A 14,521-nucleotide genomic window follows, 5' to 3' on the forward strand; every position below is an offset into this window, starting at 1 on the left:
AAATTGAAGATATTACAGACATGAAAAATGGTATCTGGAGTCTCCTTTAAAAATAAAGAAATGCATTTTTCTGTTTTCAGAAAATCCACTGAGATGGGAGTGGGGCTGGTGGAAGGACTGATAAAGGGGTTGAATTCTTTTTACAGGAATGCTTATATATCAAAATCCCTTGTCACTCTTATAAATTATTAACCATGTGTCCAGTTAATATATATACACTAGCAGTTAACCGCGGCTTTGCTCGCATGGATTTCGTAGTTTGATAAAAGTAACCATCCCTCGGTACTGAACTAAGACATTATTTGAAAATCCCTAAAGTATAAAAACTCACCAAAAAATTTAGTTTCATTTACCCCAGAAACTTCTTGTAAACCACGTTTGTGGTATTGCCTTTTGGGGATAATATGACCATGCAACATAAAACTGTAAATATAAGAACTGTACATAGAAGAAAGAAAAATGAATGGTGAAAAGGAAGATTCTCAAATTTGTAAAGCTATTAAACGGAATATACCAAGCTTTATGACCAACTTTTTAAATAACATTCATAAGAAAAACTAGAAAGGGTCCACCTTTTCAATACAAAAATGTTATAGTTTATTTATAACATGTATTTGCACTTGGGACTAGTTTCGACGCTGTGTTGGCGTCATCATCAGCCAAAAAATGGGAAAATAGGCCAGTGTGTAGGCATTCATATTACACAAGGTGTTACATTAAACAATACAAATCTTGCAAGGAGATAAAAACATGGATGAATATAGAAACAAATGAATCGTTGAGAAAGCAAAAGTTATACATGTTAAAAAATAACCTTAACCACACATCTTGCAGTGCGAAAATATTCTTCTTGAATGATTCCTGAGTATAAAACACACGCGCACACATTTCTGAAGAGCCAGCAGGCAGGACAAAGTAAAGTGAAACCTTAAGAGTTCTTCTGAGAGGAGTTCATCATTTTTCTATGTTCCGATTAAATAATGAAGTCTCCTTTGAGTTCCTGATAAACATACACAACAGGAAATTCTCCTTCACTCTCAACAATAGCTATAAAGACCAACGGTAAATTTCATTTTTCAAAGACGTGAAAGCATGATCTTGAACGTGATGTAACTCCTTTCATTTAACACATTTTTTACACAAGGTGTTACATTAAATAATATATCTCACGAGGAGATAAAAACAGGGACGAATGTAGAAACACATGCATCGTTGAGAGAGCAAAAGTTGTACATATTAAAAATAAGCTTAACCACACAACTTGCAGTGCGAAAATATTTGAATTTGAAAGATTCTTGAATAAAAGACGCACGCGCACACACTTCTAAAGAGCCAGCAGGCAGGAAAAAGTAAGGTGAAACCTTAAGAGTTCTTCTGAGAAGAGTTCATCATACTTTCAATGTTCCGACTAACTAATGAAGACTCGTTTGAGTTCCTGATAAACATACACAACAGGAAATTAAACAATACACATCTTACGAGGAGATAAAAACAGGGAAAGTTATACATATTAAAATATTCTTAACCACACATCCTGCAGTGTGAAAATATTCGTCTTGAATGATTCCTGAATACAAAACACACGCGCATACAATTCCGAAGAGCCAGCAGGCAGGAAAAAGTAAAGTGAAACCTTAAGAGTTCTTCTGAGAAGAGTTCATCATATTTTTTCTATGTTCCGACTAGCTAATGAAGTCTCCCTTGAGTTCCTGATAAACATATACAACAGGAAATTCTCCTTCACTTTCAACAATAGCTATAAAGACCAACGGTAAATTTCATTTCAAATATTGTGCAGAGACGTGAAAGCATGATTATGAACATGATATAACTCCTTCATTTAACCCAATTTTTACACAAGGTGTTGCATTAAACAATACACATCTTACGAGGAGATGAAAACAGGGCCGAATGTAGAAACAAATGCATCGTTATGCATATTAAAAATGAGCTTAACCACACAACTTGCAGTGCGATAATATTTGCCTTGAATGATACCTGAATACAAAAACGCACGCGCACACATTTCTAAAGAGCCAGCAGGCAGGAAAGAGTAAGGTGAAACCTTAAGAGTTCTTCTGAGAAGAGTTGTATTTTAAATACTGTGTAGAGATGTGAAAGCATGATCTTGAAATGATATAACTTCTTCATTTAAACACCTATGAAAGTCTCTCTCTATATTACATAGCTTCATTAACACACCATTTGGATCTCTAGGTGTGACTACACAGGAGGGGGAAGATGAATACTGACTTTCTGCGAGTTGGAAAAAAGAAATGGCGTATGGCTTTTAGTGCCGGGAGTGTCCAAGGACATGTTCGGCTTGCCAGGTGCAGGTCTTTTGATTTGACGCCCGTACGTGATGTGTGTGTAGGGGAATTTGGACTGGGACAAAGGAATGAAAGAAGAAGTTGGCTGGTTGAATTCTGCACCGATCATAATTTGGTCCTTGTTAATACTTGGTTCAAATATCACAAACGATGGGAGTACACGTGGACCTGGAGACACAGGGAAGTATCAAACAGATTTCTTTATGATTAGGCAGAGATTCAGATTCCTAAATAGGAACAAGGCAGCTGGAATTGATGACACGCCTCAGAATTACTGACTGCCGTAGGAGAAACCAGCATGGGGAGATTATTCCATTTAGTGTGTAAGATGTATGACACAGGAGAATTGCCACCCGATATTAGACAGATCTTGGATTGAAAGATGTACTGTACCCAGGAGCAGATAAGGACTCTGACCACAACATGGTGGTCATGAAATGTCATCTGAAGTTGAAGAAATTGAAGAAAGGAAAGAATGGAAGAAGATTGGACTTAGATAAATTGAAAGAAAAGAGTGTGAGGGATTGTTTCAAGGAATATGTTGCACAAGGACTAAATGAAAAGGCTGAAGGAAACAACAGATGAAGAGTGGACAGTCATGAAGAATTAGATCAGTAGGGCTGCTGAAGAAAAGTTAGGAATAAAGGTAAAATCAAGTAAGAATCAGTGGATAACTCGGGAGATATTAGACCTGATTGATGAACAGTGAAGATACAAGAAACTAAAAAATGAGCTAAGGAAGATTAGATGAAAGGGAAGTGCAAGGATGTAATAAAAATAATGTTATTTGCTTTATGTCGCTCTAACTACTTTTACGGTTTCTGGAGACGCTGAGGTGCCGGAATATAGTCCCACAAGAGTTCTTTTACACGCCAGTAAATGAACCGATGCCACCTCCACACAGAGTTAGGGTTAGTTTGATAGTAGTTCGCTGAGCAAGGCGTCACTCAAAAGAAGAGATAAAAGGAAGATGAGATAGGGAACACCTGCCTATTCTGATCTGGAGGTCGACAGAGAACATTGTGTGTGTAAAATAGTGCACGGCAATAAGACAAAGTAAGTATAGGATTGTGTAATAGCAGGCTAGAAGTGATAGAAGATATCTAGTACTCTCTCTTAACTGACCACAAGAGAAGAATATTCTATAGAATCGAAGGAAAAATTGCGATTACGTTACCTGAGCAAGAATAGGACATGTGATTGTAGTGAGGTGTGGAGATATCAGACTGTATGTAATTAAAGCGTGAAGAGAAAGGCTAGTTAGAGGCTACAGCAGTTAACACTTTCCTGGTCTGTGATTGATTATGACAGCAAATAAACACCCAAATAACTAGAAAATCACCACACACAACACTATCCTCCACCACAATAACACGCAGTTACCTACACATGGCAGGCGCCGCCCACCCTTATCGGAGGGTCTGCCTTACAAGGGCTGCACTCGGCTAGAAACAGCCACACAAAATTATTATAACTAGAAAATTAACTAGGCTGATTGCAGTAACTACCGGTACGGAAATCCAGTTGAAGTAGTTGAACGAGGGAGTGCAGTTCCTGCATACTAGATGAGACTTTCCAATCTTACTATAACCAAGCAGACGGCATCGCCATGAACCGCTGTAAGATGCAGATCCAAGAGGACGGAGCCCAAGACCACCGGAGTGCAACGAGGCATTAAAACAACCAGGGGTCCAGACGATGGAGCTGAATGACATCATGTGATAACATAAGTATGAACAGATCTGAGCATGGGGCAGAATAGTGAGGTTCACTTATTTTAATTGTAAATTAATAATTAATTAGCTTAGAGCAAACTATGTGTTAGATTAGTTACGATCAGGTCCAATGCATGCTTAATTTTCAATGTTTGTAGCTTTGTGTGAGAACAGATTATTGGATAGGAGGAACATAAGTAGATTAGTTGATTTTGCTGCAAGTTATGTTACGTCATTTGTATTCCTGCCTTGTCATGGGATGTGACAGTAAGAGTAATAGGGTCATCAAAGACAACAGGGTGGATAGGGCCATTGTAGGTATTGAAGAGAGAAAGGTCAGAGTGATGGCTAAACATCCTAAAGAGGGAAACTGCATGAAGATTCACCATGTTGCACTAATTTTCAGTGTTTCGGAGAGACAGAGAACAAGGTGAACCTACGTGGATAAGTTTGAAACACCAGTGGGCGAAAGACACAGCACCATGAGACAAACGAAACAGGGCCCGTTTGATTTATTATTTATTTAGCGTATGATGCTATAGTTGACAATTGACTATTTACAAGTTCTTAACCCATTCACGTACCATTTAATTGAACTTATTTGTGCCCTGGTGTACCATTTATTTTCATGACTTGACATATTATCACCAACACTGAAAAAGCATGCTTTACAGCAACACTATTTATTTCACCAGTTGCGATGTATGGATGATACTCTGGAGTATCACTTACGTGCTACCAGTTCCATTCCCTATCAGGTAAAATATGATTAAAAGCCGTTGGCGTGGCATCAGTTGTAGGCCTAAAATTCAGTGACATACTCGACGGCAAAACAGCACTTTGTTCACCCCTATCAGTGCTCACGTCACTGCCACACGAACTATTTTCACTATCTTCATTGCCACAAAATTCTTCGTTGCTTATTTCTATATCAATGTCATTCTCTTCTAAAAATTCCCTTATGATCGCTTTGTCACTCAACTTGGAGGCAGCCATGATTTCGCTTATGATGAGGTTGCTAAGATACAGGTCATTCATTCCACAGAATAACTGCACAGGAGTGCTTATCAAATACATCAATGAAATAAAACAGTGCTTCAATCTGTCAAGAGGTTACCTTACTAATATAAAATCCTTTCACAAAGGAAACCGGCTAGGAGCGGGTCCGGAAATAAACACTATGCGCAGACGGAGAGATCCGTCTTTATACCAGAGTGCGGTCGAGAGCCGGGACGGAGACATCCGTCTTTGTACGGGAATGGGTTAACGCACACACACAAAAAAAAAATTGAATTTATATACATACTATATATACATTTAAAAAAGTTAATGTGGGGTCTTTCAGTCTCTTAGAGACGAATGTCCAGCTCTTCCAGCCAAGAGAGTGCTCCAGGGGTCACTCGGTGACTGTCCTCGATGGAACCAGCAAAAGCTCGCAGAGGGCAGTCCTTCAGAATGTGCAGGATGATTTGCACTTCAGCACTACAGTCACAAGCTGGAGAGTCTTTCCAGCCCCAATGATGCAGCGCAGAAGCACTTCTTCCTACTCCGCAGCGTATCCTATTGAGTGTGGTCCAGGTGGAGCGAGGAAGGTTGAACCCAGGCAACTTTGTAGCTGGATCCCCGATGGTGACAATGCCATGAGGGCGTGATTGAGACCATTCATGTTTCCATATTTCATCAGGCTTGAAATGTGAATTAACTAATTCCTTTGCCGTCTTCCAGGCAGGTTTCTGTGACTTGAGTCTCATTACGGCATTTTCATCTGTATCCTGATGTAATGGCAGGTAACTATTCTTCGCTATTCTGGCACACAGTCTAACAAGGGCACTTTGCCGTCTTATGTGAGGAGGCTGAATGTTGCTCAGTAATGGTAACCATTGAATAGGAGTAGAACGCAATGTACCAGATATAATTCTCATTGTGTGGTGCAGTAGGACATCGACCAGACTAGTGTGGGAGCTAATGAGCCATACAGAGGAGCAATATTCAGCTGGTGAATATATTATTGCTAGAGCAGTTGTTCATAGTGTGCATGCATCTGCGTTCCATGAAGTACCAGCTAGTCTACCCAGCAAGTTGTTACAGCTTTTAAGCTTAGCAGCCAGTTTCTCAAGATGGCGTCAATAGGTTAAGGACCTGTCTAAAGTTAGACCAAGATATTTTGGGTTGGTATTACACTGCAGTGTGTGGTTTCCAAACCTGATCGTAGGTTGATAGTTTGCCAGCCTGTTATTTAGGTGGAACGCAGTTACCTCTGTCTTTAGTGGACTAGGTTTCAGGTGCCATTTTTTGAAATAATCACCCATCTTGTCAAGGTCTTGGGATAGAATGTCTTCTGCCTCATTGAAGTCTGTTGTTTGATGCAAAATATTGAGAGATGTGAATAATGAATATGTGCAGAGTACCCGTGGGGAGATAAGACCACGAGGAGTACTTGTTGTTAGTCATTGATATGGGAAAACTGTACCAGATAATGTAATTAAATTTTGAGTGTTATGAGATATGATAGGAATGCCTAAAGATATTGAAGCTCTATGTTCAGAGAAAGGAGCAGAATTTGTTGAAATGAGTGCTTTAGTTTCTCCCAGAAAGGGATGGCCATGGATCAAGGTCGCTGTGTCAAGTCTTGCCGTGTTAGGTAAGGAAGTTGTTTACATTAGATTAACAGAGCCAGAGGAGAACTGCACGAGCTTGGTGATGACCTTGCTTCTCCGTGTTTATGCTGGAGGCCAATGATTACATTCCAGAGGGATGGCTGAATGACCCAGATGTTTACTTTCTCAAGACAAGTATATTTCCTTTTTATATGTATTTTCAGGTGCAGTGAGAATTGTGTGTGATTTGTTGATATACTTTGTTGTGCCTTGTTCTCATAAGCCCATATGCTTAAAGTTTCATACTCATTCATTTGCATTATGGAAATCACATCCATAGTAGAAGCAGTATATTTTTGAGGGGGAACAATTTGTACAGTCCTGAACATGCGTGTGTGTATTTTATATTCCTAATTCCATGGGAAGTAATGTGCGAACCCTGCTAATCTGTTACCATATTTAATAGATGCTTAGCTACGTTTTCTTATACAGGATGTTTCAAAAATAGGAGGCATAATTTCAGGTATGTATTTCTTACATGTAGACAATCAAAATAGTTCATTACAACATGTGTCCGGAAAAGCTTCATTTCCGAGTTATGGCCTTCACAACATTGAACTTCACCGCAACGTTTTTTTTCCGCAGGTCATTGTCATTACAAAAGATGTTCAAAATGTCCACCTCCTGCTTGAATACAGACCTCACATCGATGTCTCATTGACTTGTATCGAATGTTTCCTGATCGATGGATAGGTAGAGGTGGCCCGATTGCTTGGTCTCCACGCTCACCTGATCTGAACCCTCTCCTTTTCTACTTGTGGGGTCATTTAAAATCATCAGTGTATTTGTCTCCGGTGCCTGATGTGGAAACCCTTCGGAATCGAATTGTGGCATCGTGTGAGGACATACGCAATACTCCTGGAGTTTGGGATCGTGTTCGCAGGTCAATAAGACATCGATGTGAGGTCTGTATTCAAGCAGGAGGTGAAATTTTGAACTTCTTCTGTAATGACAATGACCTGGAGAAGAAAAACGTTCCAGTGGAGTTCGGTGTTGTGAACGCCATAACTCGGAATTGAAGCATTTCCGGACATATGTTGTAATGCACTATTTTGATTATCTACATGTAACAAATACATACCTGAAATTATGCCCCCTATTTTTGAAACACCGTCTATACATAAATGTTTTCTTACATATATATAAATGACATGAGTAAAGAAGTGGAATCAGAGGTAAGGCTTTTTTCAGATGATGTTATTCTGTATAGAGTAATAAATGTTACAAGATTGTGAGCAACTGCAACGTGACCACGAAAATGTTGTGAGATGGTCAGCAGGCAATGGTATGTTGATAAACGGGGTTAAAAGTCAGGTTGTGAGTTTCACAAATAGGAAAAGTCCTCTCAGTTTTAATTACTGTGTTAATGGGGTGAAGGTTCTTTATGGGGATCACTGTAAGTACCTAAGTGTTAATATAAGGAAAGATCTTAATTGGAAAAATCACATAAATGGAATTGTAAATAAAGGGTAAAAATCTCTGCACATGGTTATGAGGGTGTTTAGGGGTTGTAGTAAGGCTGTAAAGGAGAGGGCATGTAAGTCTCTGGTAAGACCCCCAACTAGGTTATGGTTCCAATGTATGGGACCCTAACCAGGATTACTTGATTCAAGAAATGGAAAAAATCCTAAGAAAAGCAGCTCGATTTGTTCTGGGTGATGTCCGACAAGAGAGTAGCGTTACAAAAATGTTGCAAAGTTTGGGCTGGAAAGACTTGGGAAAAAGGAGACGAACTGCTCGATTAAGTGGTATGTATGTCTCAAGTATTATTACAATATTATAAGTCCACCTGTTCAATACAATACAATATGATCCACTATTTCATATGGTCAAATATTTTTTATACATAATACATAAAAGTCAAAGGTACATGTTTCACCCTCCTTACGGGCATCATCAGCCTATATCAATCTTAAAAATAATACATATACTTATAAATTATAGGTTAAAATGTTGAAAAATGATTTCGTAAAACATTATACAATAACATCTAAAACAACGATAATGCACCAAAGTATGTTAAAAGAGAGTGAATTAACAGTTTTGAAGATTAAAACGTGATTAAACATGAAATTTTGAGAGTTTAAAACTAAAATGGATCCATATTTTTATAATATCATTAAGACTGTGATGGCCTTGAGTGTAAACACTATCATCAAAGGGGGATGTTTCTTCAATTCCCAAGTTGAATCCAAGGTGGTAAAATCACTGTCAGTTATTTAAAACGGAAATGTGAATGTAATAAACAAGTTAAAATGTATATGTTTGGGATATCTGAAAGTCGAGAAGAAAATGGAACTTCTGGAGAGGCGTTGCTTATGATAAAACGTATGTCAAAGCTAGCGGAGTTCGGAAATTATGTGGTAGTCGAATGGATCTAGAAGATAGTCAAGTTGATGTTATAATTCCGTTGAAACATTTGTTGGAAGAAATGTTAAGGATTTTCTGAAACAAAATGTAGAAGAAAGTTGGTGAATAATACCGTACTGTACAAGAGACTTCCCGTACGTCAAAGATGGCTAATGCGGTACTTACTCGTACGGAGCGTATTAAGTACGTCCGGTTGTTACAGCAGCGCTAGCTTGACTGGGTTTTCGACTTCTAGTATTATAACAGTGTGGTTGAGGCAGTGAAGGACATGGAGGGGGGGTAATGGTGGGTGGATCCTTGCGCGCATGTGTTGTTATTGGCGGGCTGTTAGGAGCAAAATGGGCGGGGCTATCGTTTGACGAGGTGGTGGAAGCTTTAGAACAAGAAGTTCTAAAGGTTGGCGGGATTGTATTATGGTTTGAATTCACCATGCCTAATAACTTTGGAGTTAGCTCATATAAAGGATTTTTTTGCTTCCGTGATATCGTTAAGATTATGGTCTTTGTTATAGGCTTGGTCTAAAAAGATGTAAAGATTTTCTAATTCATTCATAAGTTTTCCTTTGCCTATGCATTTTAGAATAGTGAGATCTTTATCAATTGATGTAAACTGATGTCCTGTTTCACTCATGTGTGAGCTCATCGCTGAATATTTGTTGTGCTTTAAGGCATTATAATGCTCCATATATCTCGTAAGGAAGCTGCGCCCAGTCTGTCCAACATAACTAAATCCACACAACAACAACCTGACGTACTTAATACGCATTAGCCATCTTTGACGTACGGGAAGTCTCTTGTACAGTACGGTATTATTCACCAACTTTCTTCTACATTTTGTTTCAGAAAATCCTTAACATTTCTTCCAACAAATGTTTCAACGGAATTATAACATCAACTTGACTATCTTCTAGATCCATTCGACTACCACATAATTTCCGAACTCCGCTAGCTTTGACATACGTTTTATCACAAGCAACGCCTCTCCAGAAGTTCCATTTTCTTCTCGACTTTCAGATATCCCAAACATATACATTTTAACTTGTTTATTACATTCACATTTCCGTTTTAAATAACTGACAGTGATTTTACCACCTTGGATTCAACTTGGGAATTGAAGAAACATCCCCCTTTGATGATTGTGTTTACACTCAAGGCCATCACAGTCTTAATGATATTATAAAAATATGGATCCATTTTAGTTTTAAACTCTCAAAATTTCATATTTAATCACGTTTTAATCTTCAAAACTGTTAATTCACTCTCTTTTAACATACTTTGGTGCATTATCGTTGTTTTAGATGTTACTGTATAATGTTTTACGAAATCATTTTTCAACATTTTAACCTATAATTTATAAGTATTATCCGCACACTTTATGTTGGTGCATTTACACCCTAGTGCTGAATCGGTCGACCTCGGCGATCTTCGAGATTCGTACTGGCAACCTTTGAAACACAAACTATGAATCGCTTAAGCATCGTTGTGCGACATCTGGCGTACACTTTACGTACTAGTACTGTTGTTGTTTACACAACAAATCCAAAGTATAGAATTCATGCTAGGAACAAGATTCGCATCGAGAAATGTTTTATAATGTTATATAATGTGTATGTGACATAGTTGTTGGCTTAAGATGATAACGGTTTAGAAACTTCGTATCGATCGATCATATTCTCGATTCAATTCAGATTTCATTTTCCTTCGGTTGGCAGCAGTATTGATACCGGGACACCTCCCTCCTTACTCCTCACCACCGTACACAAATGCACCAACATAAAGTGTGCGGACTATATATGTATTATTTTTAAGATTGATATAGGCTGATGATGCCCGTAAGGAGGGTGAAACATGTACCTTTGACTTTTATGTATTATGTATAAAAAATATTTGACCATATGAAATAGTGGATCATATTGTATTGTATTGAACAGGTGGACTTATAATATTGTAATAATACTTGAGACATACGTCAACTTCAATACGGAACCAAAATGAGAATAGTTACTTGTAAGTGGTATGTTCCGAGCTGTCAATGGAGAGATGGCGTGGGAGGACATCAGTAGACGAATAAGTTTGAGTGGTGTCTTTAAAAGTAGGAAAGATCACAATATGAAGATAAAGTAGGAATTTAAGAGGACAAATTGGGGCAAATATTCGTTTATAGGAAGAGGCGTTAGGGATTGGAATAAATTACCAAGGGAAATGTTCAATAATTTTCCAATTTCTTTGCGATCATTTAAGGAAAGGCTAGGAAAACAACAGATAGGGAATCTGACACCTGGGCGACTGCCCTAAATGCAGATCAGTATTGACTGATTGATTGATTTGATTGAATAATTCTTATCTGTTAAGACTAGATAACTCACTATATATCACGTAACAAGAAATCTCGCGTCTCCAAATCTATAGACACAGATAAAGTTGTGTGGGCAGGAGACCTACCATTTTGGTAATATGTATAGGGTACTCTTCTTTGTTTTTAAGTGATTTTAATGGATAATTTCCATTAAATTTCTATGTTTTTCCTTGAGAATAAAATTAGTCAAACACATCTTGTTACTTTCTCGTTCACGAATGTGTACTTTGAGTCCTGCCCTGCATCAATTTGTTAGAATACTTGTTATGATATTGTGTTAGACCCACTGTAGAACCGAAGGTGGACTTTGACGCTGAGCAGCCGGGTGAAGACACAGGGAGGCAGTAAAGTACAGTATTATTTAAAGAAGAATCGAAAGACAAGTTGCCGCTGAGTTGGGAGTAGATTGGTTTAGCTTCAGAAGAAATGTAAGAACATGTGAAGCAATCCTGACTTTACGTCTGAACTTAGAGGATCAACAAGCGTATGCACATGGCATTTGTAGATCTAGAAAAGGCATTCGACAATGTTGTTTGGACCAAGCTATTTGGGAGAGATTCTGAAGGTGATCAGAATTAGATACCTAGAAAGAAGAACTGTCTACAACCTGTACAAAAGTCAGTCTGCAGTGATGATTTTTTTTTTTGCTAGGGGCTTTACGTCGCACCGACACAGATAGGTCTTATGGCGACGATGGGACAGGGAAGGACTAGGAGTGGGAAGGAAGCGGCCGTGGCCTTAATTAAGGTACAGCCCCAGCATTTGCCTGGTGTGAAAATGGGAAACCACGGAAAACCATTTTCAGGGCTGCCGATAGTGGGATTCGAACCTACTATCTCCCGGATGCAAGCTCACAACCGCGCGCTCTGCAGTGATGAGAATCAAAGGCTATGAAAAAGCAGCAGCAGTCCAGAAAGGAGTGAAGAAAGGCTACAGTTTGTCCCCTCACTTTTTCATTTATACAGAACAGGCAATAAAGAAAATCAAAGAGGAATTTGGAAAAGGAATCACAATCCAAGGAGAGGAAATCAAAAGTCTGAGATTTTGCCGATGATATTGTTATTCTGTCTGAGTCTGCAAAAGATCTGAAGAAATTGATGAATGGTATGGACACTGTCTTAGTGATGAAAATAAATAAATCCTACACAAAGGTTATGGTATGGAGTCAATTTAAGTCTGGTGATGCAGGAAATATTAGATTAGGAAATGAAGTCTTAAAGGAGGTAGATAAATATTAGTATTACTTGGGTAGTAAAATAACTAATGACAGCAGAAGTAAGGAGGACATTAAGTGCAGACTAGCACAAGCAAGGAAGGCCTTTATAAGAAAAAGAAATTTGCTCACTTCAAACATTGAAATAGAAATTAGAAAGAGAATTTTAAGACTTTCATCCCAAGTGTGGCATTGTATGGAAGTGAAACATGGTCGATAACGAGCTCAGAAAGAAAGAGAACAGAAGATTTTGAAATGTGGTGTTACAGAAGAATGCTGATGATGAGATGGGTAGATTGAATCGCAAACGAAGAGATACTGAATCAAATTAGTGAGAGGAGAATGGTGTGGTGAAATTTAACCAGAAGAAGAGACAGAGTGATAGGGCACATCTTAAGACACCCAGGACTTGTTCAGTTAGTTTTTTGTGGAAAGTGTAGGTGGTAAAAATGGCAGGGGTAGACCAAGGTGTGAATATGACAAACAGATTAGAGTAGATGTAGGATGCAGTAGTTATGTAGAAATTAAAAGGTTAGCACAGGATAGTGTGCTAGTCTATGGACTCATGACCCAAACAACAACACAATTTGCCATTTATCACTTGCAACCACATCAGCCACTGACCAATGAGGTCTTCCAATTCTGTGGCAGCGACTGATATTGCCCATTGTAAAATCAATGTTTAAATGAGATTTAAATACGTCAGTCACTCTGGAATACACATCTTCCTTGGGATCTTCACTCACCCCATGAATAAGACAACAGTTTCTCCAGCTGTATTGCTCAGCTTCATCCAGCAGATCATCTTGCCGTTTGATTCAGAATTCCAACCTGATATCTCTCTCTTTTTTTTTTTTTTTTTGGCAGCACTGGGCGGCTGTGAGCTTACATCTGGGAGTCAGTGGGTTCGAATCCCACTGTCGGCAGCCCTGTAAATGGTTTTTCATGGTTTCCCATTTTCACACCTGGCAAATGCTGGGGCTGTACCTTAATTAAGGCCACGGCTGGTTCCTTCCAACTCCTAGGCCTTTCCTATCCCATCGTCGCCATAAGACCTATCTGTGTCAGCGCGACGTAAAGCCACTAGCAAAAAAAAAAAATTTTGGCAACATTATTCAGATGAATTAAGGCACTACTGTATCTAGACAATATCCTGGTCATACTCGCGGGCTAAATATGAGATTAATTCTGCGGTTTCTGCGGGATAAAGAGAGAGCACTCACTATGCACTGGCACTGGGCGCCATCCCACTCCTAGACAAAAACTACAAAAAAGAAATTAATTACATTTATAACACTGCAGTAAGCAATGGCTATAACAAGGATAATGTCAACAAGATTATAAACAAAATAAAAACATAAATCACCCACTACCTTCAAAAAGAACCGAAAAGAAAAAAATTATCACTACCTTTACTTACAATAACAATAATCTTTATCAATCATGAGCATTTCAGAGAAACGGAATTTGAAAATTGATTTCAAAACCAACGATACTTTTCTAAAATATTTTATAACACCTACATTTTCAATAGTAATAGTACATGCATTCAATCTGGTGTCTATAAGCTAAAATGTGCACAATGCGAGACCATCTACATCGGACAAACCAGTAGGAATGTTAATATATGTTACAAGGAACACATAAATCATAAAAGCAAACAAAAGCCTGGAGTTATTTAGATGATCACTTAACTAAACAAGGTCAACAACGGGGGCTGGTTGACAGAACGCGAGTGATTTTGTTTTTATTTCGCTTGCCCAATTCAATTTTAGTTCATTTTCTCATCTTTCTCTTTGTCTTTTCTTTTTTAGACCCAGTTTCAACAAGAGGTAATTTAAACAATTTCTACATTTAAACATCAGGTTCCATATTGATATG

This window comes from Anabrus simplex, chromosome 1 (genome assembly GCF_040414725.1).
Source record: "Anabrus simplex isolate iqAnaSimp1 chromosome 1, ASM4041472v1, whole genome shotgun sequence".
Classification (NCBI taxonomy): domain Eukaryota; kingdom Metazoa; phylum Arthropoda; class Insecta; order Orthoptera; family Tettigoniidae; genus Anabrus; species Anabrus simplex.